Genomic DNA, 26,314 nt, shown 5'->3' on the forward strand with positions numbered 1-26,314 from the left:
GGGGAGCTGGGTAATGTACTGTAACCCAAAGTGCTGGGTTGTTTTTCCAGCTTCACACTCAGATGAGATGGTCCATAAGTTTTTGAGCAACAACAAACTGTTTTTGTAGTTTTGCTTCTGTTCGCCACCACAGGGGATTTTATTTCAAGAAAATATGTAATCAAAGCGCAGACTTTAATTTAAAGGCTTTTACAAAAGTGCAACATTAGTTGTTTAGGAACTACAGATACCTTTTCCACACAATCCCCCATTTTCATTGCCTCAAAAGACAGTGGCACAACCGACAAGATGTACCAGGCGAGGCCTGTTTGCTTCTTATTTTATATAAGATAATCAAATTGAATGAAGGTCACAGTTTTGGACATTTAGCTGTGTAATGTAACTTATTATAAAAAGTTACATTTCATTATACAGCGCAAATACATTACCCCGGTTTCGATATAATGTAATTACTTTTGCAAAATACATCATATTTGCATTGTTCTATAACATTACTGTAAGCAGCTAAAAATAATATAAAATAAAACTATTTTTTCAGAAGGCCCAAAAGGTAACCTCTTCCATTAGCAGATTTGTAAAATTGTAAAAATGTAATTAAATACACTCTGGAGATCTGTGGAAGATTGCTTCAGCTACTGAAAAACAAATGCCAGGCAGAATTAATTAAATTTCAGTTGTCTCCAAATTTTGACATATTTCTGAGCAATTCAAATTTTAAGATACCTAAACGACTTACAGACGACATTTTCTTTTCCATTGGTGGAAACAATCTTCCATAGAAACCTGTTTAGCAAACAACAAAAAAGGTACAAGTTGTCTCATTTGTTTGTTTGTTTGTTTTTAATTTTGTCTGAAATTAAAAATCATCTATTTAAAAAAAAATGCTGTAAAGTGAACTTTTTGCCTATTTTCGGCCAACGTTTTAGCAGACATTATCGAATTCAAAATAACTTGCAGTAAAATGGTTAACTTGCCTAGCAACACGGCAGGGCTTAGTAAAATTTGCAAAAGCTGAAGAAGTAGCTAAAAACTTTTTTGGCTGTTTTCACTGAGATCACATTTATTTAGCTCACAATCAGGACAAGGCAACACTTTATAAACAGCTGTCAGTTTTTTACTCACTTTTCTTCTGCTTTACAAAATTGGTAGCGCTCATTGCTAGTTAATCATTTCAGTCTCTGCCATTATGTCTTAGTTCTGGTTAATGGTGTATCTACACTGCAATCTTCCACAACCTTTCTCACTGACCCTTCTGTTGATGAACACAGACTACTGCTGAACACCATCAAAACTTTGGACAGCTCAGTAGTGGACAATCATAGGAGAGGTACTTACATTCTACAACTATCACAATAGTATCATAATAGTTGCAGAAGTAGCAGAAATGCTCAGAATTTCAAAGCATGCTCTTGTTTTGATGTGTCATATGTGACAATTTGTTGTGTCGTCGTTCGCCACAGTTGTTAACCGAGTATTTGATTTGTGCTAAGGGTAAAATGCAGTCTGAGCTTGATTCCCCGGACTTTTGGGAAATGTGCAGAGCTTTAAGTCACATATAAAATAAAACCAAACAAGCATGAGTCTTCATGCTTGGATTCAGAAATAGTACCTTTTTCTAAGTTATATTTGTCATCAAATTAATCTTAACAAAGGATGTAAATAGTCCTAAAAGGACACAACCGTGGACACTGCTTTGTGTTTTTAACATGCTTTACATTCAGGCAAGTCAAGTTTGAGTTCTGAGTTGGTCAAAATGAAAAAAGGGACACCAGTAAATGTCCTTTTAATTTGTGATCTGCTCTTATTTTCATGAGCTTCACCACTCTTTACGTAGCACTGTAAAAATGGAAATGATCAATATATTACAAGTAACGAGTGTTGCTGAATTTTGTGATGCTGTTTGTGTGGCTACTACAGATGTATTGCTGCATCTGCCACCTCCATGAGAGTGGGTTGTTATCTGGCCTCTGTGCCAGGCTGTTATTATTTTATGTCATAGCCCTTATTGGATGCAGTAATTTGACTTAGTTTGACCTCTATCGTGACATGAACTTCCTCTTTGTCATTTTCCTATTGTTTATTTATTTTTTTATTTTTTAACAAGTCCTGTCCTATACAGATGGTGTTTGCTTGTTATTAATTCAAGCTTTTGTGCTGGGAAAACTGTGTACAGGTGTTTCAGCCCTTCATGGTGCTATTGAGGACAAATCCAGTCCACATCGTTTAATGCTGGCAGTCAGTAAGGTGAGTAATGACTGGCCAGTAAACTGGTGCATCCTCAAAAGTTTTATGCTATGTCATGTTATCATGTTCTGTAGCCAGTGGGAGCTCTTTTGGTTGAGGTCCCGGTAGGGTGACCAGGTCCTAGCAAACGTTTGTGCTGGACGATGTGGAACAAGTTACTAAAGTTATAGAGTGGGCTGAATTTTTAATTTATCTATCTTTGAAAATGTCTTATGAAACTAAGTAGAACATAAATCTTGTGTCTCATGTGGAACACTTGTGTATCCTCCTCTTCTGTTTCACTGGTAGCTGATGATCAGCAGTTTTCAGGTCTTTGGCTTGCAATGGTGACAAGCCAAAAAAGTCACATGATTCTATTGAGATATTTGTTCTCCTTTATGTGATGTTTTCATGATTTAAGTTGTTATGCACCACCTGATTTATTAACAAAAAATCACTCTGTTTCACTGGGCTGCCTTATAGGGCACATTCACCATGGCATTGTTTAGCTTAAGCTTGTACAGTGTCACAACTTTTGCTGCATGAGGTTTTCTCCAAATTATTCTCAATTTCAGCCCAAAGTCTTCAGGGAAGAACAAAATCAATTCATAGGAAAACCTGGTCATTCAGTGTATTTATGTTGACATGAAAGAAGCAATGGGTGACCTCATTTTTAGGGAATGTTGCGGAAGCTAGACCTGAAGTGTCCCAGTTTATACAATCAATCAATCAATCAATCAATCAATCAATCAATTTTCCTGTAGAGTCCTGGTGGAGCTTAGGGCCACAACACCACGCTAATGGACTCTGTTCTGGATCGTTCTCTTCAGCTGGGTCCACGTCATTCTGGCGGCCTTCACTTCACTCTCGACAGATCTTCTCCACGTCTGTTTGGGTCTCCCCACTTTCCTTTTTCCTTGTGGGTTCCAGTCCAGTGCTTGCCTTGTGACTTTGTCGGATGGTTTTCGGAGTGTGTGGCTTATCCAGCCCTATTTTCTCTTCTTGATGTCTTGACCGACTGGGTTCTGGCTGGTTCTCTTCCACATGTCTGTGTCCGAGATCTTCTCAGGCCATCTGATGTTAAGGATGTGTCGCAAGCACTTGGTGATGAAAATCTGTATCTTGCTGGTAATGGTGTTGGTCACCCGCTACATTTCGGACCCATACAGGAGGACTGCTTTCACATTGGTGTTGAAGATGCGGATCTTGCTGCGCTGGGATAAGGCTTTGGAGTTCCAGATAGGTCGCAGGGAGTTGAATGCAAGCCTTGCTTTGTTGATCCGGCTCCTAACGTCTTCATCTGCACCACCATCTCTGTTGACTATGCTTCCTAGGTAGATGAAGCTTACACAGTAGTCACTAAACGTGGTGCATCTGTCTTCTTACCTTGATACAACCAACATTCTGGAACAGGGTAAATTTGGGCTCCTTGGACCATATGACCTTTTTTTCCAGTTCAGTTCAATTCAGTTCAGTTAAGCTAATTCAATTCATGTAGCATCAAATCAGAACAACAGGTGCCTCAAGTCAAACAAACAAGAACAAAGAGAAAACCCCAACAATTATACAACCCACCCAAGCACTTGGCGACGTTGGGAAGGAAAAACTCCCTTTTAACGGGAAGAAACCTCCAGAAGAATCAGGCTCAGGGTGGGGCGGTCATCTGCTACAACAGATGAGGCTGTGAGAGGTTCTAAAATCCAATCTTCATTTTCCAGATCACATTTCTTCTTCCAAGATAATAGTCCACCACGTGCATTGAACAGTTCCCAGGTTTAGTATTTTCATCTGTCTCCTTAGTTTTCTTTGCTTGATGCAATAATTTGTCTTCTGAAATGGAGTAACATGACCACAGAGGATGTCTTCTCGTGTGATTATGGGAAACTACTCACTGCATCAGTTAATGTTGCCAAACAATGGAAGATCCTTACTTATTTGATTACTAAATCCACTTTAGAGGGATGCAGAGTGGATTTACTTGTTTTTGGTTTTTATTAGTTTCAGGATTTCCTTTTATTGTTACATATTAGTTAGTTAAGAGCAGTACAATAATATAATAACTAATACAAACAGTCAACAGACAGTCATGTACAAATTTCCAGTTTCAATAGATTTTGTTTGTGGTGGAAAGATTTCATTAAATTTGATGCAACCTATATAATCAAATTCATATTGAATGTGTCAAATACACAATCATACACAGCATGACATGCAGTGCAATGGAATCATTCATTGTTTCTTTTTTGTGTTTTACACCAACAAAAAAAACATTGATCATAACTGAAAATAATCATTTTTTCTTATTTACAAGAAAAACAATATTTTTGTTAGTTTTGATTAATTTAATGCTGTATCTATATGTTTCCTGCTTTATTTCCTGCAAACACTCTATGACCTATAATGTTATCTTACTGAAGATACTGACACACCTGACACACCTACACACAGCTTGACTTCTGAACAAACCAGAAAGTGTGTGACGCAGTACCTCCTTCAAACTGTAGGTGTCCCCCCATCATTAAATGGGCCAATAATTTTTGTCTCACCTTGCACTGAACTGACCAACAGCTAAATCCACTTAAGCTGAGACAAAGTGAAATGGTGTGTGTGTGTCTTTCTGATGCACAATCTCTCCATCAGCTTTTCCTCCCTTTTAAAAATCAAATCCACATACACATATTTTTGTGTGTAGTAACTGTGTGCTTCATGGTCAAACTAAGGTATCAGTCATCTTTATCTTTTGGTTGGTAGGTCTGTGTGTGTGTGTGATAGAGAGTGTGTGTGTTTGTTGAAACAAATAACATTTATCTATCTTTACATACAAATATGTGTTTGCTCTAAATATGCCTATGTATGTGTCCTGCATGAGAACAATACTGTGTGTGTGTGTGCGTGCGTGCGTGCGTGCGTGTGTGTGTGTGTGTGCGTGCGTGTGTGTGTGTGTGTGTGTGTGTGTGTGTGTGAGGTCCTGGATGTGTTTATTTGTTGAATAATTCACAGCTGGGTGTTTATAGAAGACTCTACGGCCTCAGAGCTCCAATAACACAGGACAAATATTGTGACACACACACACACACTTTATCAGCCATTTCAGGGTTGACAGTTTATTTGGACACTGTGGACGCTGGAAATGGAATGTACAGACACACACACACACACACACACACACACACACACGTGTATGTGTACCCACGGAAGCTTCTCAGTGTCTTCATATGTCCCATATCTCCCTCTTTGTCAGTCCCTGTGGAGGCCAGTGATTGTGTCTATGTACAGGAAGTCGGCTTATATGGAGACACATGCAGCACACATTCATTTATTCAACGTTCACTGATTTAACACCGTGGTTTGTTCCGGCAGATAAAATATTCAATATCAAGTCACAAATGACACATTTTTTCTTATTTTATTTGAAAAATGCAAAAAACGATTCATTAGGCAGATGGATTGAAATAGCGATAGTATCGATATCAATGCTGATATTGGTGTTAGACTGATATTAGTGCAACAGGATTGATACTTTGTTTCTACGCTCAGCATGTAGCCCACTGAATTGTGTTCATTTATTTTGATTGTTAATAGAAAGTATAGCTTAAATATAAACTATCTGAACCTTTTTGTGTTGACTGTCACGTCTATCATTATTATAGCTTGTGGCACATTTAAACAATTGTGAAAGGTAGAAATCATTGATGTAGGGGTCATTAGTATGTTCAGAATATGCAAACTAATAATTAATGATCTCAAAAATCATGTGAAAATGTTCTCCTCTACATAAAACAAATTTATAAGATAAAAGTATCCATATCAATATTGGTACCTTGTATTTACTTATTATTACACTGCTACCAAATTTGCAGTATTGCACAGCACTGTCAGTTACTGAGTGGTTGTAACGGTCACTGTAACAGACATGCCATGCCAGTGAAGTTTCATCATTGCACAAATTACAAGTTCATCATATTTATGTATTCAAGACAGAGATATCGTCACAAAAAACATAATACTATGTTTCAACTGTTTTTAAGTGTCTTAGCTTCTCATCACAGTATCTTTGAAAATTAAACTGAAAATTGAGCTAAAACTAAACAGATAAAATTCACTCACTGTCATCTCTAAATGACACTTTATTTGCTTATATGCCAATATCAGCAACAAGGCCGATGTATTGAAGCATTTCTAATAATAATAAATTCAAGATCAAGCTTTATTATTGATCAGCGTTCTCTCATTTTTCTCCTAATATTGTTTTGCCGGGTTTGGTTTTTAAGAGGGCCTTTTTATGCTTTTTAAAAAAAAAAAAATTAAAACAGAGCAGATTTGCATGATTCACAGTTCAAACTCAATACAGTTCAGTTTTTACATAGTGCCAAATCACAACAACAGTTCCCTCAAGGCGCTTTATATTGTAAGGTAAAGAGCTTACAATAATACAGAGAAAACTCCAACAATCAGATGATCCACTATGAGCAAGCGCTCTAGCACTTGTTGATAACTGTGTTGTTTGGCTCTATGTCTGAACCTGAGCTTTTGTGTGTTCTGACCTAGTTATTTTAAACTTTGGCCATGTTTAATGGGATCATCCACCGCTGTATCTGTGTTTGTATGACAGAAAATAAGGGAAAAACACAGTAGGTCCCATATAGTGTGTTTGTATGTGATTCCATGTAAAAGCTAGAAAATTCCATCGTGAGTGTGAATAGGCAGACGTAACGATAAATTTCTGTTATTCTTTGAATCATAGGATGTAGCATACGAAGGAAGTCTTGCACTGAACTGAACGTCCTTCACCGAGCAGCTGGTGGAAAAATATCACCCCTGAAAGACACACACACACACACGGCAACACTGTTGTGTGCTCGGTAGTTGTTTGGTGATGGAACAGAGAGAAACGGTCTGCTCTAATCTGGAGAAAATGAAACAGACGTTTGAATGGAAATATTGATTCTTCCTCCAATTTCAATCTTCATCTGGTATTATCTGTCCCCCACTCTGTGCGTAAATGTGTGTGTGATATACAAGCTTACCTTTCTTGCCATCTCTCACAAACCCTCAGAAATGATTTTCTGTCCCTTGAAACAAATGCACAGTTACTAATAAATTATATATTTATGCACCTATAAAGTGCTCTAGACTTTTTGTCTCTCTGTCTCTGAACTGTGTGGAGAGGAGAGGAAGTAAACCAGTTTGCATTAATAGCTCTGTGACAGCCACGGGTGTTTGTAGAGCACCCTAAAAATGTGCATATCACAGCTGGAGTTACAGTATCACTGTGCAGTTTATCACAGCTCTTTTCTCTTTCACTGTCTACTTTACTGTATCCACAGCTTCTTATGGATGACTAAAGTACAGGGATGAATGTTAAAGGCGTTCAGTTTTGTGTCTCTGCAGCTATTTCTCCAACACACCTGGTCAGTCACTTCTCACAATAAGTACCGGTGTTGCAGTTTGTTAGCCAAGCTAGCTAGGATTAGCTGATCACTAAGATCTGCACCATTTCATCTTCTAAAAACCAAACTCTGCAGTGTTCAAAGCGCTAACATCCAAAATTCCAAAACCAATGGATGATGCTACAATGGCTACCTCAATCTTTTGTGCTGTTTGCGATATTAGCGGCTAGCTAACATCACAGACATTAGCTAGCTGATAGCTATAATATTAGCTGCTGAAAGGAAGCTGTGCAGTTATTTAGCCTCACCGTCACCACCAAAGTTTGTTTTAAGTTTGTCTGTAAAATTGATACAGAGGAGAGAAATTGTAAAATTTGCAAATATTAATAGAATTCTTAAATCAAAGGTTTAAAAATTGAGACTCGCTATTTAGCCTACCAGTGAGTAATATTAGCCTTTTAGCCGTTGGCAAGCAGTGTTGGTCAAGTTACTTGAAAAAAGTAATCAGTAACTAATTACTGATTACTTCCTCCAAAAAGTAATCATGTTACTTTACTGATTACTTATTTTCAAAAGTAATTAATTGCTTAGTTACTTAGTTACTTAGTTACTTTTTAAAAACACGATTTACAACCTGAATAGGTGATAAAGCGATAGATCTTTCATCCCAATTCTACTTTTTCTACATAATCCATCATACAAAATGTAATCAAATGGAAAAGTCTCTTTTTAAAACTTTTTTTATCTTTTAACTTTATGCATCAAGCAAAAAATTAATTATATGCAACATTCTCTGACTGGAAGAAATTTGTTTAACATTTAAACTTATTTTCTGCACATTCCAGCACATAATTTTTTTTTTTGTGTGTGTTAACACTCACTCTTTCAAATAGATGCAAGTAAAACACAGCAGAAAATAAATAAAGTCAAAGACTAGCGGTCCTTTTGCTCTATTTTCACCTGTAAAGCAGGAATAGGGTAGGCGGAGGTTTACCCTGGTGCAGGTGACTAAAATTTCTAAATTTTAATTGAGATGGCAGACACGACGGGCTAAAAAAATGTTTAAAAGATGTCAAAAGCAAAATGTCTAAAAATAATCTGAATAAATTATTTGACCACGCATGAAACAAAACTAAATAGTGACTAACAAAATTAAACAAAAGTATTTAAGGAATAGGAAATGATGACAGTAACCTGTGAGTCCAAAAGAAATCTCATTCATTATTTTTGGCCTACACCCTGATTAGATATTTTTTTAGAAAAACTAAAACTTAAACGCAGTATAAAAATATTGTGTTTAGTTTCTGTATGACTGAAAATTGCATCCATTTGTGCTCCAAATTGTAAACAAGAAATCAAAATAAACTCCAGAGAAGCATTTTTTTTAACCATCCTTTTCTTTCCTTTTTAAAAAGAAAAATCAAGTAGCTTAAAAATAATCTCTGTCAGCTCGGATGTTGACATTGCGGCTATTTCAAACTTGTTCACATCAACACTTTTAAGCCAGAGCAATAAAATGTCATCCTTCTCTCCAGCTTGCTGCAATGTGACCTGAACGTGACACAAAGGAAGTACAAACAAAGAAGGTGACAGTAATTACAAGAGAGCGGAGAAATGTTTGACAGTGAGAGGAGGGAGTAAAATGAAGAAGAATGATGTGTGTGAAGGAGTCAGGTGAGATTTATAAAAAAGAAAAGTGATATTCTAACCCTGGATGGCCTGGTAGAACAAACACCATCATGTCTAAAGGTTAAAATTCAAATCTTTCACTGGCTCCCCCATTCAGTCTAATCTGTTTTCTTCTATTTAGTTTGCTGGCAGTTTGTTGTGTTTCCATGTCACGCAGGTTAAACAGGAGACAATCTGGCATGCTGTTTGTCCCAAACCTCTCCATGTACATCAAACACTCCATTACTCCCTATTCAGGAAACAGAGGGAAGGAGAAACAGATGACATTCAAAGAAAACTGCAGAGAAAACGGCAAACTGAAACAGAAATTGAAAGAAACACTTATTATCAATCGGTTCCTCCTCCCTTTTTTATTTTTCCTGTGAGTGGACAGCTTCAGCGCTCCAATTCATCTTCGTTCTCCTCACAGCGGTGTGTTCAGGGAAGGTCAAAACCCGGAAAATAGGCTACACACCAGGCATTTTGTCACCAGACACCCTTCACCTGCCTCCCAACGCCAAGGAGCCGCACACAACTGGGACACAGCTTCAGCCAAAAATACATTAGGTGGAGTGGAGCAGCACCTCTGCATGCATTTGCACCCCATTCGTTCTGCGTTTACGCTGCATTTGTTGTCCTTTTGGAAGAAGCAAAGACTGGGACGAGGTGACATTTAGTTGCTTTTAAGTTTAGAGAATTGTGCTAAATTACTGTGTCCATCCACATGTGTAGCAGGGCAGATTAAAAGTCATTTAGATTTCCTTAGACTTGATCTAAGAAAATCTAAATGACTTCATCCTGTATATTTTCAAGGCAAACTTTTCACAATGTGTTTTTGGTAAATCGCAGGAGGCATTTATCAGTTTGTTTGGGTCAAACAGTTATATTGTAGCTGTTGACAAAAACTGCAATAATTCTGGTAATTTTGGAAGCGAGTATATTAAACAGTACTTCCCAATCAGATAATACTGGCATACCATGTTGGCAACCCATTATGGCCTAATTTTTTGAAGCTTCTGGTTGTAGACAGCAGATATCCAAGCCTACCTGGTTTTATGTATAAATTTATTACAGCTGCGCTCTTTTCCTACAATCAACCTATTCTTCCCAAAACTTGACTCGTCAGCAGATCTCTGACTAAAACTGAACTACAAACAGAAACCAGAAAGCCTCTCTTATCAAAAATCTTCTTTATGTGCAGATAATGTTTTAGAGATTATACTTGCAAAACCTGAATTTTGTCACTAAAATCTAGGCTCATCTGTTTAATGTTCTTCTGGACGCTAATGAACATGTTAATGTACAGCTTGAACTTCCTGTTTTATTCAGTGAGACTGTTCTGTCGATGTTGACTGCCTTTTGTTCTGTTCTCTGTCAAGATGATACCCGCTGCTTTGATAATGTTGAGGTCCGTGCTCTGGGGGAGGCCAACCCATGACTGTTATGCCTCATCTCTGATTAGAGTAACACTTACTCAACTCAACCCTACTCAAGTTTGGTCACTTTCCATTACAACATGGGTAGAGTCGCTCTCATGACTCCACGAGTGACGCCATTTACTCACCAATCGGTTACATGCAGTCAAAAACATTTACTTTGAAAGCGAAATTTGTGTTGCACCCTTCATTTTCACAACTGCTTGGCTAGTAGTTAGTGAGTATTTGTTGACTAACATGGAAAAATTGCAGGAAACGGTGATCTCCTAGCAACCAAAGCAGTCACTCAGAGAATTTTTTGGTCAACGGATACATGTGGTTGTATCATATCCAATAAGGTGGACAACACAATGATGTCATAAACTACAATAGTTGTCTTTCTGACACAACCCATTTAAACAATCATGGGAGTCGCCCCCTGTTGGCCATTAGAAAGAATGCACTGTTTAAGGCGCTTCCACATGCAGTCTCTATGGATCCTGTGTAGTTCAGCAAGACAAGGTAAAGGATCTGTTTGGTATTGTGGCAATGTTTTTGAAGATGTGCTGGTCTGCAAAAAGAGCCTGATAGCATGTTGTGTGCTCTCATCACACATCTCACAGAGGACATTTCCCCATTCTCCCCGCAATACTCACAGCTAAGCTGCTGACCAAACAGTCCTGAGTAACACTGCTAACAAAGCTAGCTTGGTGGCAAATGCATTGCATTTGTCTGGTGGTAAAATGAGGCCGAATCCTTGAAGTGCACACAGGACATAGGAGCACAGTAGTGTGTTGAAAGAAAAAAGAAACGGCTTGTGAACAGAGACATGCATATTCATAGTGTAAAAAAAGTAACCATAAAGATGTGCTCTCCAAGGATTTTATGACACTTGTCACAAAAAATAGATGCTACAAAGCTCTTCTGTTAGTTTAATACTCATGCAATTTGGAGAAATGCACCAGGGAGAAATTTAGGTGCTAACATGCATCTCCTCCTGCGCAGATATTAGCTCATAATAGAAAAATTAAACTTCTTCTGTGGTCGAATAAAGCAGTGAAGGGAGTGTCAGGTCACATTTCCAAACACACCCTGAGTTTCAAGCCCCGTGGGGACGATTCAGCAACGACACTAATGGCAGCCTGCATGGCATTTAGAGCAGAAAGGTGTGACATGCAAGCCTTCACACTCGCTGCCTGTCACACACATTTGCATACACACTCATCTGCTCTCCTCGGGGCCTGCCATTAATAACAGCTGACCTTTGCACGTTTAGGCTGTGAAATGATAGTAAAACAGATCTGAGGACGGCACTCCCTTCATCTTTCATCCATCCATCTCGCATCCATCTTTCTGATCAGATCATCCCTCCGTCCATCTCCCTATCACTTCTGCCACATATCCCTTATAATTATAGAGGCTGTTTTGTTTAGTTTTGCATTGTTCAGTCTTTTCCTGGAATACAGAACACAGCATCCTTTATGCTGATCCAGCCTGTTGACAGTAATTTAGTCTGCAGTAACTTTTACTACAATTTAATTACTTCCTCCATTTATCAAGCAAAACCGCCCAATCACTCTCTGACTCCAGCTCTCGTATTGTTTGGATGTGATTAATTTCTGTAGTCATAAACAGCATACAGAAGAAATGCTCCAACATACCGGACGCTCCATCGAACTGTCAGTTTTCCATCTGATGTAAGCCACAAATATTTAGATCACCCCTCCAGATAAGAAAAGCAAAGATGTTTGAGAAAAATGTAACTTTGGACACCTTGAATCTACATCCAGGACCTTTAGCAGTTTCTGCTAGAGTTCCAGTATGGTGCTTCTTTTTTCCAATCATCTTATGGTGCTTCCCTCCCAGTATGTTCCCACTAGAATGGAAAAGTACTGTCTATATTTTATATAAAAATAAATAAATAACTCTGTGCTTTGCTAGCAATTATAGACAAACTTGGTGACTGTTGGTGCATCAGGCTTGACAGCAATTATATCACGCTTCAATAATGTTATTGTTTCTACTCTGAAAAGTAAAACAGATACTGTAGGAGGACTTCATAACACTGATATCCTGGATGCTGAGGAGGGCTGAGTCAGTGGTTAAAAATAAAGGAGTGTAAAAAAGAACAAAAGAAAGAGAGAAATTGAAACAGCAGAATATTTTAATACAAAAGTGTTCTGACTTTTGTTTGTCTGGACTTCCGACTATGAGACTTGTATGTTACATTTTTAAATTTTACAAATGAATCTACGTCGAGTTTAGAAATAATCTAATTACAATCAAATGTTGTATCGTTTTACATTAAAGTGCTAAAAATTGCAATCACATTATTTTCTAACGTTACCAATCAAAACAAAAGTTCTGCATAAAATGACTGGCCAAAAATAGACACTGGTCAAATAATTAAGTTTAAGGTTTTTGTTCATTTTGAAGTTTGGTCCAGCCATTAGCTCCATTGGTCTGGCCATCTGCCCCTCAGCCCCATGCATCCACTTATCCAGGTCTTGTTTGAGAGAGCAGCGGTCTAAATAGAGATTCCCAGCCACCACCTACAGTTTTTCTTTGGGCACACCAAGGAATTCCCAAATCAGCTGGCCAGACACTATCATTCCTTTAGAACATGCCTGAAATAGAACCTCATAGAACCTTGTTTTGGAGGTTCAGATGTCTGAATCACCTCAAGTTGTTTCTTCAGACTTCAGACTTTGAGGAGCTCATTCTCATCCAAGCTGCTTCACACTAAATATCAACATGCCCCAGTCTTGCATCTTGTTTATATACCTGTAGAAACACTGACACCACACTCGTGAACAGCCACACTCTGGATTTCACTCACTTTGACAGTGTGGGGAATTGTATTCCAAACACGTCTGAAGCTAGCTGTTGAAGCTAAACTGCCCTGTGAAGTGGCTCAAAGAGGTTTCAGCTTGTGCCTAACTGTAACCATTTGGTGAGACCATCCCTAAATAATTAGACCAGTGACACGGACAAAAAAGTTTGTGTTTGCGAAAAGTTTTTTTTTGTCCAAAGTCGACCAACTCTTAACTTGCTGTGAAAACTCATCCCTTCAACTAAATTCAAAGTGATTTTTCTTGGCATAAAAGTTGAAAGGACGCAGCTCGGCCAGACTCGCAGTTCTCAATTGAAGTGAAAGCTTTATTTGGATGAAAGAGCACAAGAACAAAAAATAAATATTTGCCAGTTTTGTTTCTCTCAGTTCACTTGAAGCAGTTCCGCTTTTGCTCAGCTCCCCTCTCTCTTCCAGAGAGGTCGATGAACGACAGGAGAATTTCTTTTCTGCCGCTGCTCTCTCCTTAGCTCTCCATCTGCTTTTCAGCTCGTTTTGCGCTCGAGAACCAGAACACAAACCAATCCTAAAACCATACGAGATGGCCAGCTGCTATCTTTGTAAAGGTCAGCAAAGAATCCAAGAGCATCCAGCTAAAACAACACACATATACACTGAATCCCTGTGGATCAATTTCCACCTCACCAGCCCTCATTCCACTTTTATTTTAATTCCTCCTTCCATTCTCCCTTCTGCTTTCTTTCTCACGTTCTTTCTATCCTCATCTCTCTCTTTCTCTCTCTTTCTCTCTCTTTCTCTTGTCAAGTGTCTGTCCTGCCTGCCAAGCTCCTCTTGGTCTGTTTGGAGAAAAACAAAAACACAGTTTCTAATTTGGTATCAATTTGTGTCCAGTTTTGTCATTGCCCTATGTGTGAGAGTCTGAGTGTGCGTGGCTTTCTCATTTTATTCCCATGATACCATATGGGCCACACACACACACAAATACAAACACACATTCCCACCCCCAGAATCGCAACTGACAGAAATAGTTGTTCCAGCATTTTGGCCGACGTCATTCACATCCTGTTGTCCGTGTTTACATCAGTGTCTGTGTTTATCTCTCTCTTTATCTCCCTTATGTTTTACATCTGAAATAATCAGTTTAATTATGTTTTTGGACTCGTGATTATTTTATCATGATTCCATCCATCAAGTTCTAAAACTGTTTAGTTGTACTGGAACATTTTAAATGGACAACAGACTCCCTTAACATTGCTTTTTAAAGTCACACCCTGTGTCCTTGGCTATCTTATATCAATATTTGTGCACTTGCACATTTGGTACAGAGAGTTTTGTTTTGTGTGTGTGCATGTGTTTGTGCATGTTTTGTTTTTTAGGCTATCTAGCAATCTTAGCATTTAGCTTGTGAGTGGCACTATTAATGATGCTCGTTACTTTTTCATATACTTTTTTCATGAAAGGTAACCTGTATTTTACACATTTGACATAATCTCAGTTCTTATGAGCATCAAACTGAATATTAACATAACTTAATGTAAAAATGGCCTTCTTTATCGATCTGTCATTTTGATCCTGAAGAGAGAAGTGGAAATGTGAAGCAGACTATTGGTTGTTGGTCTTGTGGTTTATCACCAGGAAATGAGGATGTAACACATAAACAAACTTTTTTTTTCTTTTTTTTTTCTTTAGCTAACTGCTGACCTCAGATAACCACTTGCAAGCCTAAACATCAAGGTTTTAAAAAAACAAAATATGTTGATTTGTTTTAGGCATAATCATGTATCTTAATTAAGACTGTTATTGTGCATCAGTTTTATGAGTATACAACTTAAAATAAGTAATTTTTCCATGTGAAAAAGGTTGCACATGATATGGTGTTTACCCGAGGTTATAGCTTACATTCATGTCCTTGGCCAAATTTTTTTGATGACCTACAAATTTTTTTGAAGGCTGTTCCACATAAAGTGTAATTTATCATCCCGCAAATGTGTCTCCTATGTGGAGATAGTGGGGACTCTCAAAGTGGAGCCAATGAGAATCGATGAGGGAACTGACAAAGAATCAAATCAATAACTGCTACTGATAATGGAATCAAAATAGCTACATTCGTGTCAGTTCCCATCCCTACTGACAGCTGAGTTCACTTGTAAGCGAATAACTGTTTAAAAAAAAGTGGCTGAAGTTGAGACTTTTTGTTTTTAACACTCAGTTTCGCTTCAAGTCTTTGTATATTATAACTTCATTCTTCTTCATGGCTGGCTCATGGACTAACAGCAGCACAACCAATAGTGTCCCACAGACCAGTTGCACCACATAGCGGTCCCCAGACTATCAGTGGAGTGTAAATGTGCTAATCTAAACCTTAAATTCAGCTTAAAACACATGCAGGTTATTGCTACACATCATTCTCGTTTCTATTTGAGCTGCTGAACATGTTTTAATACTTAGATTAGAGCTTCATCGTGCATATTCTCTGAAATAAACTGCCAAAAAAATCACAAATTCACAGAAAATCCCATAAATCACAGAGAAGTTGGTTATGTGCTAATGCTAATACACGTCGATTGTAACTAACTGATCCCAGAGCAGTGAAAGCAAAGCCAGTGGCAGCTTGTGGGCATGGTAGTTTTCTATCAATTTTCTGTCAAAGACCAGAGAACCAGAAGAAGCTGCTGTTCTCTGGGTCTGACATTGCTAACGAGGCATTCGTGTGCTCATCCAAATACTGGCCTCACTTACAGATTTCAGTGAAATTAGAGGCAAGCAGAGCCCAGCTTGTTTCCAAAGACACATTTTTAAAGGTGGCTGCAAACAGGCCAGAAGATCTGTAGAATGACAATAACAGATGCAAGGAAAAAGAATGCTTTTGTGTTGGCACGTGTGTATTAATTGTTGCCTATTAATTGTCCTTTAATTGTTTTTAGATTTCACTGGGCAAGCACAGTCTTCCTTGCTTGCCCTGCGAAATTGCTACTGTTGTGTTGTCCTAACAAATTAATGGGATTCTAAATACAAGTAGAGAGGGTTACATTACATTAATTACATTAAGCAAACAAAATAATCATTTACACATTTAATTAAAATGTTAATGCATCTATGATTGACAGATATTTGTCAGATAAATATTGTGGTGTTATTTGTATACAGTTATTGTGACACCTCTAATTGAGATGTTTGGCCAATAGTAACCAGAAAAAACAACCATTTCCATATCTTTGCTAAAATAGGTGCTTAAGTGTAAATTTTTTAGTTTTTAAATGGTCTTTTTATACATCTGTAAGGCCCAGAGCAGCAGTCATTTTGGAGTCATTTCTGTTTACTTTACCTTATCCTCAAGTATGCTCTTCATTTAGCTTTGTGTTGGAACCAAGGGCTCTTGTGGTGAGAAATTGTTTAGGAGCGCAATCCTCAGATTTCCCTCATTTCTTCTTCTTCCTTTGTGGGATTTGCAGTGATGACCTCGGGGTTCAAATCCTCCCCCGCTTCTCGTGTTCTCTGTGCTTCTGCTGTCCATTTGTCCTCTATGGAGATAAACTGTTGTTTACACTTCAGGCCACATCGGAAGTCAACCATGGCAAGAGGGATCTGTCTGTCTGTTGGTGTCGACTGCATGTGTGCTTGCTGTCCTTAATTTGGTCCTCGCAAGACTAGATAATAAAAAAAATCCCTGGAAGTTAACAAGAAAGTACTTAATGGTTTGGCTAGTGTTGGGAAATGGCAGCTTTGTGTTGTGGTGTGTCTGTTTGTGTACTTATACTCTCATGTGGACATCAGTTTGTGACCTCAGATGTTGTGTATAGACAGTATTTGTGTGTTTATTTGCTGCGTTCTTCTTTCAAGCATATTTGCACACATTGATTGCATGCGTTGTGGCCCATTTTAGGTTGTGTGCATCTGTGTGTGCGCGTGTGGCAGGTGTTTTGCGTCACCACCCACCATCCATCAAGTCAAATGGGCGAATGACAGGAAGAACAAAAACAAATCCCTCGCTCGGGCAAGAATAAACGAGTGATGCCGACCAATGACAAGTGTTTATTGTGTGCGTGTGAAAGAGAGAGATGAAGGGATGTGTGCGTGTGTGTATTTTCGGCTGTACGTATATGATTGTGAGATTGTGTGGGTGAAATTGAAAGAGAGAAGGACAAAGCAAATGAGTGTTGAGAGACATGGAGAAAGGAGAATGGGATGGTTTTTTTGTTTTACCAGTTCAGTAGGCGGACACACACACATCCTGACCGATTCGACCACTCAATCCTTGTTAGACTCATGATATACTTACTTTTTTTTTAATGAAAGGAAATGTTCACATGCTTTGGGGCATTTAGAGCATTAGAGTTGGAGGGCCAAATCATCCGTGACACAAGATCCTCTCCCTTGAAAATGTTGATTTTTTTGATCGCATTAAAGACATTAGAGATTAGTCCTGATGATCAAAGTTGTAAGCAGTGCACTACAACATTTATCAGAGTGCTGCTATCAGAGAACTCCCCCACCTCCTTTTGTTGTTGTTTGTTCATAGTCAGCTGCTGACTTTATTTCACATCCTACCCCCACGCTTCAGGTGTTTAATTACATCTCGCAAACGTGTAGAGTTTATTTTTTCTGAGGATGCACACAGCAGTCACTCTGAGAGAGCGCAGGATGATAATTTCCTCTCAGGATGGATGAGACATGAGCCACTTTTCCCGATCTTATTTTTATGTGGCCTTAATTATCTTTGCCAAGGACGTTGTGTAATTGGCTCAGTTATTACTCAGAATTTATGGATGCATTTACATGATTTTTTTAATTTTTTAATTTTTTTTTATCAGGGCTTGGCCGAACTTAGAAGTGATTACCTTTTGGAATTTGTCCAGATCTGGATCCAGGGGCTGATGGAAGGGTTCACAATTGTGAGACAGAGCAGAATTACACATATTCACAAATACAAATACAATTTAAATTTTAAAAAGAGAGATAATTTTTTTTTTTGATTTTGCCAAGAAAACTTTACATGCAGTGGAGGGCATTCAACGTCCTATCAGAAAGTGTCATCACCCTACTGGTATCAAGCTAACATCATGCAAATTCTCAGGTACATAAGATTGAAGGTACAGGTAGATGGAACAGTGAAACTGTGTTGGTCAGCTTTGGTAACTTTTACTATCGAATGAGCCACGGACAAATCTATATGGAGCTATTTGAATTTTGAATGTGGCACAGACCATTAAGAATAAGGTTGTTTATCAAAATGTCTCATATGTATTTTAATTAATTAATTAATTAAAGAAATATATATATTATAATGTTATATACTCACGGAGTGCATAACAAATGTATTAATCCACCATCAAAAATCCATAAAGTTTATGAGCTTATAATTTTATGTCAAGTTTATTTAAAAGTTATAGACTGCCCTGATTTGTTTCTGTAATGGTAAATCCACCACTGTGCCCAAGGTTTTTATTTCAAATGTTTTTAATGCTAAAATTTAATTATAGTTGTTGGCCATGAATTTTCACACTTCCTGTTTTGCAGTAGTTAGTAGTATTTAATAGTAAAGTGCTTTATACTTTTTCGATGCCAGATTTCATTTACTGATTCCTGAACCTGGTTGAATGTTATGTTTGATTAATTTCTGACATCTTTCTCAAACTTAAGTATAAAAAACTGACTTCAGTTTGCTTTTTGCTTAATGAAAAACAGTGTGACCTTTAGTTTTTTGACTGGGTTGCTTATTTTCTCATGTTTTGTGAAACCGCTAATCTAGTTTCTGAATTCATGACAACACATTTAATATTTGGAAGGGATTTGGATTGCAGTTGTAATTCTGATTTGGTTTACAGTGGTCCCTCACTATAATGCGGTTCACCTTTCGCATCCTCGGTGTTTGGCAGATTTTTTTTCTGCAATTTTGCATGCTTTTTTTCTTTTCTTTTCTTTTTTTTTACAGCACATTGTGTTCTGTGTCCTGATTGGCTGTAGACCATTGTCAATCAGTCCCGTGCCGTGTCTCCTGTACAGTACAGAATGCGTTCAGCTTGTCAAATTTACATAAATCTTTGATCGGTAGCAGCGTGACTCTGAAGTGCTGCACTGTATGTTTGTAAGTTTTCTCCCCAACAAACACAACAACGTATTGTCAACCGTACCTTTGGTTTCATTCCATAATACTGGACTTATTTTTCTACGAACGTTTGAACTTTGAGAGTGTTTAAACAACAGATAAAAGTGTGAAAATGTCAATGCTTGTCTGAGAAAAGTGTATAATGTGTGTAGTGAGGGGTTTACAGCCTTAAAACATCTATAGTGATTGTAAAAAAATAAAGCTGGCTACTTTATTTAGCCTATTACAGGTTATTTTTAGAACATAAACTCCTGTGATAAGCAGGGACCACTGTATTTTTTTATCTGTATAAAAAAGATATAAATAAATAGATGACTAGTCCTACTGCTATTGAAAAATCCCATTTGAGCATGCTTTGGTTTCATGCATGTGCCAGTGTTTGTGTAAAGTAAGGACTTTATAGACAGAAATTCAGTCTGTAAACTAATGTCTGCTGTCTAAAAGTGACAACTTAGCTTTTTAATAGCTTTTTAATGATGAGAAATGAGAGATGAGAAATGCTTATTTTATTTAAAATTACTGGCTGTGGTCGATCCATTAGTAATGTTTTTGCTGTTTTAGCCCACATTTAGAAACAAGCTAAAAGAGCGCACTTAACCCTACTTTGCAAAGTAGGGCTAAGTGTTAAGTTGGGTTTCCTACGTCCTGTCAGCACGTAAGATTTAGGAAGTTGCACAAGCTCTGCTCTTATTTTCATACTGCTCTATTTTCCTCAAGGTTGTATTTGAGAAATGTAGTGCTGCATGACTTGAAGGCATTTTATGACTTTTTGAAGGAAGACATTTTGTGGAAAGTAAGCTCATCCTGGAAAATTAAAAACACATTGAGCAAACTAGAGACAGTTTTTGAGAGTAATGAATTAATTAGGTCAGGGTTGTGGACTAGTGGATGAACAATGCCACCGAGGGTCCTCAGCAGTACAGAGTGTGTGTGTGTGTGTTTTTGCGTGACAGAGAGACGGGGCAGTGATGACCTCCTCCAGCTGTCTGTGGCTAATGAGAAGCTGTCAGCACCAAGAGGACAGGACACACACACGCTAATAGTTACACAAAGAAACACACCTTATATTTACGCACGCACTGTAAGGCAGTCGCATAAACACACGCGGTGACTCAGTCACAGGCCTGAAAACAGTCTGTGTGCCTCAGTTTCTTTATCCCATCCTGCATTTTAGAGAAGACAGAATAAGCCAGGTGTCAGGTGGTGCCAATTAGGCAGCAACCAATGGCTTGGCTTGACTCTTTTTTTTTTCTTTTAAGTGATACAGCTGCCTCTTTCTGAACAGCTAACACTTTAATGTCCCTCCCATAATATTATCTGATTGGTTACATTCTGTAGATGGCCTATGAATACTGCTCTCTGTATTTATGAAAGACATAGCCACTGTAACATTCAGCACTGATGCACAAAGGCATGATTTTTTTTTAAGCCCACAAACGAATTCTTTTCAAAGTTGGTGTCTACAAATGAAGCAATTCAGTTGTCATGGATCGCTTTGTTGCAGATGGTTGATTGGTAACAGGAATTCCAGGCTCTGCTAACCTTTTAATGTATTCATATGTCAGTCAGTGGTATAATATAATTGTTGTGGCTGGCTAACAAATAACAAAAATAAATCAGAATTAAACTTAAATGTTTTGTAATTTTTTACCTGAGTCACCTTAAATACTAACTTGTGTCCAATGTCAGTGCTGCTGATTTTGCCACTGTTAGTCTTTGTTAGCTGCTGCTAGCCTGTGGTAGCTGCTCTTTATCCAATCTTACTAAAACTTTTGTTGAAGTGTAAATAATATCATCAGACTTTGGCAATTAGTGGATGAATTCTCATATGTGTGAATTTAAACGAGTTGTTTATCGGGTGGAATGTTCCTTTTTTGTGGGGGGAATTGGAGAGGAAAGAGAGAAAAACAAGCTCTACTATAGGTGGTCTGAAAAAACAGACTCATTAGAAACTTATCAATCACAACTTATTAGATGATGAGCCTCAAGTTTTTGTCAGTCCTGCCCCTCCTTGTCACAGCTGTTTTTTGTTTGTTTTTTTCAACCATGATGGCAATCATGGAAATGTGCATCTCGAGGATTCAAGACGGGCCTTCAGAAACCAGTGGACATGCCCATCTTCCATATACAGTTTATGCGATAGAGTTTTTAAGATTTTTGTTTTTCTTATTTATTATATATATATATATATATCTGAAAAAAAAGATCCCAACTGCAATGACACATTTGGTCTCCAGTTGCTCTGCTGATATCTGTCCTATTAGGTTCTCTAATTATGGTCAAAAAAAAATAAACAAATAAATAAGTGTCCGTCTTGTCTCGCTGGTCATACTGGCAGTGGTGTATGTGAAGCCTCCAGAGCTCCACCTACTGTAGGGCCTACGCCAAACAGCTCTCTGACCTTGACACACACCGTGAGATACTGCAGGTGGGTACAGCACAGCTAACACCACAATTTTACAATATTTTTTGACATGTCTGCTGTTTTCGGGTCTTAGACTTTTCGTTCCTATCTTAGCCGGTAATACCCCATGTGATCCTTCGCTTTTAGTTCAGTAATATATTTTTAAAAATTAGGAATCCTCACACAGTTTTTGATTTACATCATTTTATTTACATTTTCAGATCCGTGTGTGTGTGTGTGTGTGTGTGTGTGTGTCTGCTTGTATCAAATATCTAGTACATAGTTTCCACACACACACACACACACTGAGTTACCGTTTTGTTTCCTCTTTCATCTGCTAAACCTCATGTAGAAATTAACCACAGTTACACACACACACACACACACATACACACAGAGGCAGGTTGGACCCCAGGGTTCAGTTTGGGAGGAAACTCCCTTTCTAATTTTCCTCATAAAGGCCCTAATGAAGACTAATGATGGAGCAAGGTGTGTGTGTTTGTGTGTGTGTTTGTGTGTGTGTGTGTGTGTCTTAACAGCCTGGCTGCTCTGTCTGGGAATGTCTCTGTTCGCTCTCTTTTCCTTCCATCTCTCCATCATTTGAGTCGCCCTTTATTTCCCTTTGATGTATTTTCTTCTTCCTTTTACATTTTTCAGGTGGGCTGGAACATATAATTCAGGACTGATTAACCCGAACATTATTGTTAGTACTGGATTTGACTTATTGTTTTCTGTATACAGACACATACAGCACTGTGCAAAAGGCCCGAGGCTCCTTTCAGCTTTTTCACTCCCTTTCAGTCCAAGTTGTTGTAAGTGATCATTTTAAGAGGGATGTGTTTTTGTTTGTTAAAGCAGACTTTCAAGCTTTCATTCAAGATTAAAAAAGTCACCTAACTCACAGGCAAAGAACTGATTTTATATTGTATCTTTAGGCAAAAAAACAGATAATTTGTTCCCATTTCTGTATTTGAATCTATGAAAAAGGTCAAAAATAACACAGTTTGACAGACATAAATTAGTATTTTTGCACCAACAAAGTGATTCCCAAAGAACTGTTAACTGGAAACTTACAGAAGAGAAAGAGGAAGTGACAGGCCTAAAAGAATAATATCTATAGCATATACATGGTATCTAAACATCATGTCTGTAAGACAGAGAGAAAGAAATCCAGCAAAGAGCTGACACACGACCTGAGAGATGCATCAGGACCTTCAGTGGATCCATCTACTGACCACTGAAGCCTCATCAGAAATGCTCTCAGTGGAAGGGACAAAAGGCTGAGGTCTGATTGCACAAGAGCTGGCCTAAAGATCAGTGACAACAGGTCTGGTAGAGTTATTAATACAAATTTGGAATTCTTGGTTGAAATCATCATGAATATGTCCAGAGGAGGTCAGGAGAGGTGCAAGCGTGAGTGTCTACAGCCATGAGTGAAACACGGTGGAGGCTGTGTCATGGTTTGTGCTGCATTTCAGCCAATGCTGTTGGAGATCTTATCAAATCTGATGGAAACACGCCGTCTGTCGTGGTCTTCCTGTGTCTGCCATGCTCCTCTATCTGCGTCTGTGACCCCGCCCTTTTGTATTTCAGACTCTGCGTACTTTCGTGCTTCTGTCTTTCTTGCTAATGCACCTGAAAACTGTTTGCACTAATTTTGTGACCGTTTTATTTTTTCTGTAAGACTGGGCTGCATATGTACAGAATAATTACGTAACTTTTTTTTTTGTATGAAACTCTGCTGTAGCTTTTATGCAACGTGATGAAATTTATTTCAGATATGTTAGAATAGTTGCAAAAATGTTCCTGTAGACTTGGTTTCAGTTAAAAATGCTTGATTGTGTTTAGTGTGTGTATTTACAGTTTAGCCATGATGTGGTTTTTTTTAAATGCACCACACAGTTTGCACTTTGACAGCATTTCTGCCAGCTGGAGCTATACTAGCCTGTTTGGAATAAAACAGAAGACTTGAGTCATTAGACTGAGCATCAGTGATGTTTTCAGGTTGATTTCTCCTTCAGAAAAATCAATAATTAACCTTTTTATGATGGGCCACTATCTTTTTCTTACCCATAATCCACCACTCTCTCTCCATCGTCTTGTTTTCCATCATCTTTTCACCTCCCTACACTCTCCGTCCATCATTTCATCTGCCTTTCTTTTACTGCTTCCTCCCCTCATTCTCTCAATCTTCCTTAATTTTCTCCCACGTCAACTCCCAGGTTCTTCAGTCTCTGTTTCCCCCGGCTGTCACCTTTTCATCCTTCCTTGTTGACTCCTTCGCTTTCCATCCATCCTTCTTCATCTCTGGCTGTTTTTCCTCACCGTCCATCGCTCTGTGTTTCTGCCTCCATTAGGAGGAAATGGAAAAAGTGACATCAGCTATTTGGTAAACGGAGAGAGATGGAGGGTGAGAGAAAGAGACAGAAGATGAAACAAAGGACAGAAGGGGCAGAAAAATGGAAAGCAAAGGTCAGAAGAGTGACAGTGGGAATGATTGTAAAAGAGAAAAGGAAAACAGAGAAGGAAAGAAAACAGAGGCAGGAATGAGAGGAGAATAAGAGACAAGCACAGGAAGAGAGCGAGAGAGATCCATTAAAGAGAGAGTGAGTGAGAGAGGGGAAAGCTTCACCTCATTAACCCCGTAATGCAGAGTAAATATACAGTCTAAATGGAACATAGACGACGTGTGTGTGTTTACTGTCAGCCCTCTGCGCTTGTGTGTGTGTGTGTATGGCCACAAAATACATTACCAGAATACCAAAGTGCCAATCCTTATTTGTATTATGTGGTTATCTGTGTGTGAGTATGTGAATATCTTCTGAAATACCAGAGTGTTTGTGTGAAAATGCCTCCTTATCCCGGATAGTTGTTCTTCTGTCCTCTGGAATCAGATGTCACCCAGGAGCTTTATCCTTGCATGTTTATGGCAAACACCTTAATCATTATTAATCACAGATTTACTGAACTGTTTGAAGAGTTTCATCTTACACAAATTTCTTTGTTTTATATTTAAAGTTCAAATTTCATATTAATAGAAGAGGTGGAAGGAGTAGTAGTAGGAGGAGGAGTAATGGTCCTCACAGGAAGTGATTTCTTTGTCATTTATCCCTTTGTTGGTCCCTAGTGGACATTCCGGTTTCCAGTTGCCTAAGTGCCAATCTATATTTACCACCCTGTAACATGTCAATCAATGTTATCCTTCACTGTCATTGGTATTCATGTCAGTCGTTCACTTAAAAGTTGATAAAAGGTTAACTCAAAACCTGCCCACCTCGCGTTGCCCGTGGTTATTATGTCTGTCATCGCTCTTAGAATGTCTTTGACGTTCTATGGTCTCTGCTCGTCTGGCTTCAAATCTGTGTGGATGCCCAGAACAGTGGGTGTTTTAGATGGTAAAGAGAAGGCCACAAGGCAAAGAGTCATAGCATAACTAACCAACACCTCAGTCGTGTGACCCCAGAAGCAGATCGGATGAGAGACGCTCAGACATCTGAAGACCAAAGCCAGCCTGTTCTCATGGCAAAACATGAAATGCTAATGAAACAGTAACCTATTTGCTCGTGAGCAAAACTCTTCCTGTTAGTCCTGACAATCTGCAGCACATAGTATGGTCTTGAGGCTTTTAAGAGGCAAAGCAGCACCATAGCAATAACAATAACCATGCTTGGTTTGTGGAAACTCTTGTATTTTCACCACTGACAAACAAACAAATGGTTCACACCTGCATTCTTTTTAATGGTGAGCAGGGGGTGATGGCTGTGGATGCATAAAGACTTCTTGTCCTGTAGAAGTCTATGGAAAAAAATAGCCCACTGCCCTACAGCTATAAACACAGAATCTCCATAAAAAATTAAGTCCATTTTTAAAATTTTGATTATCTTAAATTTGAGGAGGACTATTCAGGGTGTGCTCGCTGGCTGAGGACTTGTAATTAACAAGATGTAAATTACAACTTGTTAATTACACGTTAATTAACTTGTTAGTGAAACTTCATGTCCTATGTCTGACTTTAATACCATCTGTGATGATTTTTTTCCAAAATCTAACAAAGTATCATCATCAGTGGTGTGAAATCATCAGTGACACAAACAAACGGAAAGATTCAAGACAGACCCAAACAGGCAACCTTCAAAGATTTCTTCATTTTCAAATGGGCTAAAGCTGACGTAAACAGTGAGTGAGTGTAAAAATACTCCTCTGAAAAGGCCGGGTGTGCTTGATTTATAACAAGATAAAATGTTGTGGTGAAAATGAATACAAAAAGCAAAAAGTTGGATCATAATGATCAAATCT

The sequence above is a fragment of the Mchenga conophoros genome, linkage group LG3, assembly GCF_057382185.1.
Source record: "Mchenga conophoros isolate Kocher_MC1m ecotype Shallow Benthic linkage group LG3, M_conophoros_male_GT1.1, whole genome shotgun sequence".
NCBI classification, from domain to species: domain Eukaryota; kingdom Metazoa; phylum Chordata; class Actinopteri; order Cichliformes; family Cichlidae; genus Mchenga; species Mchenga conophoros.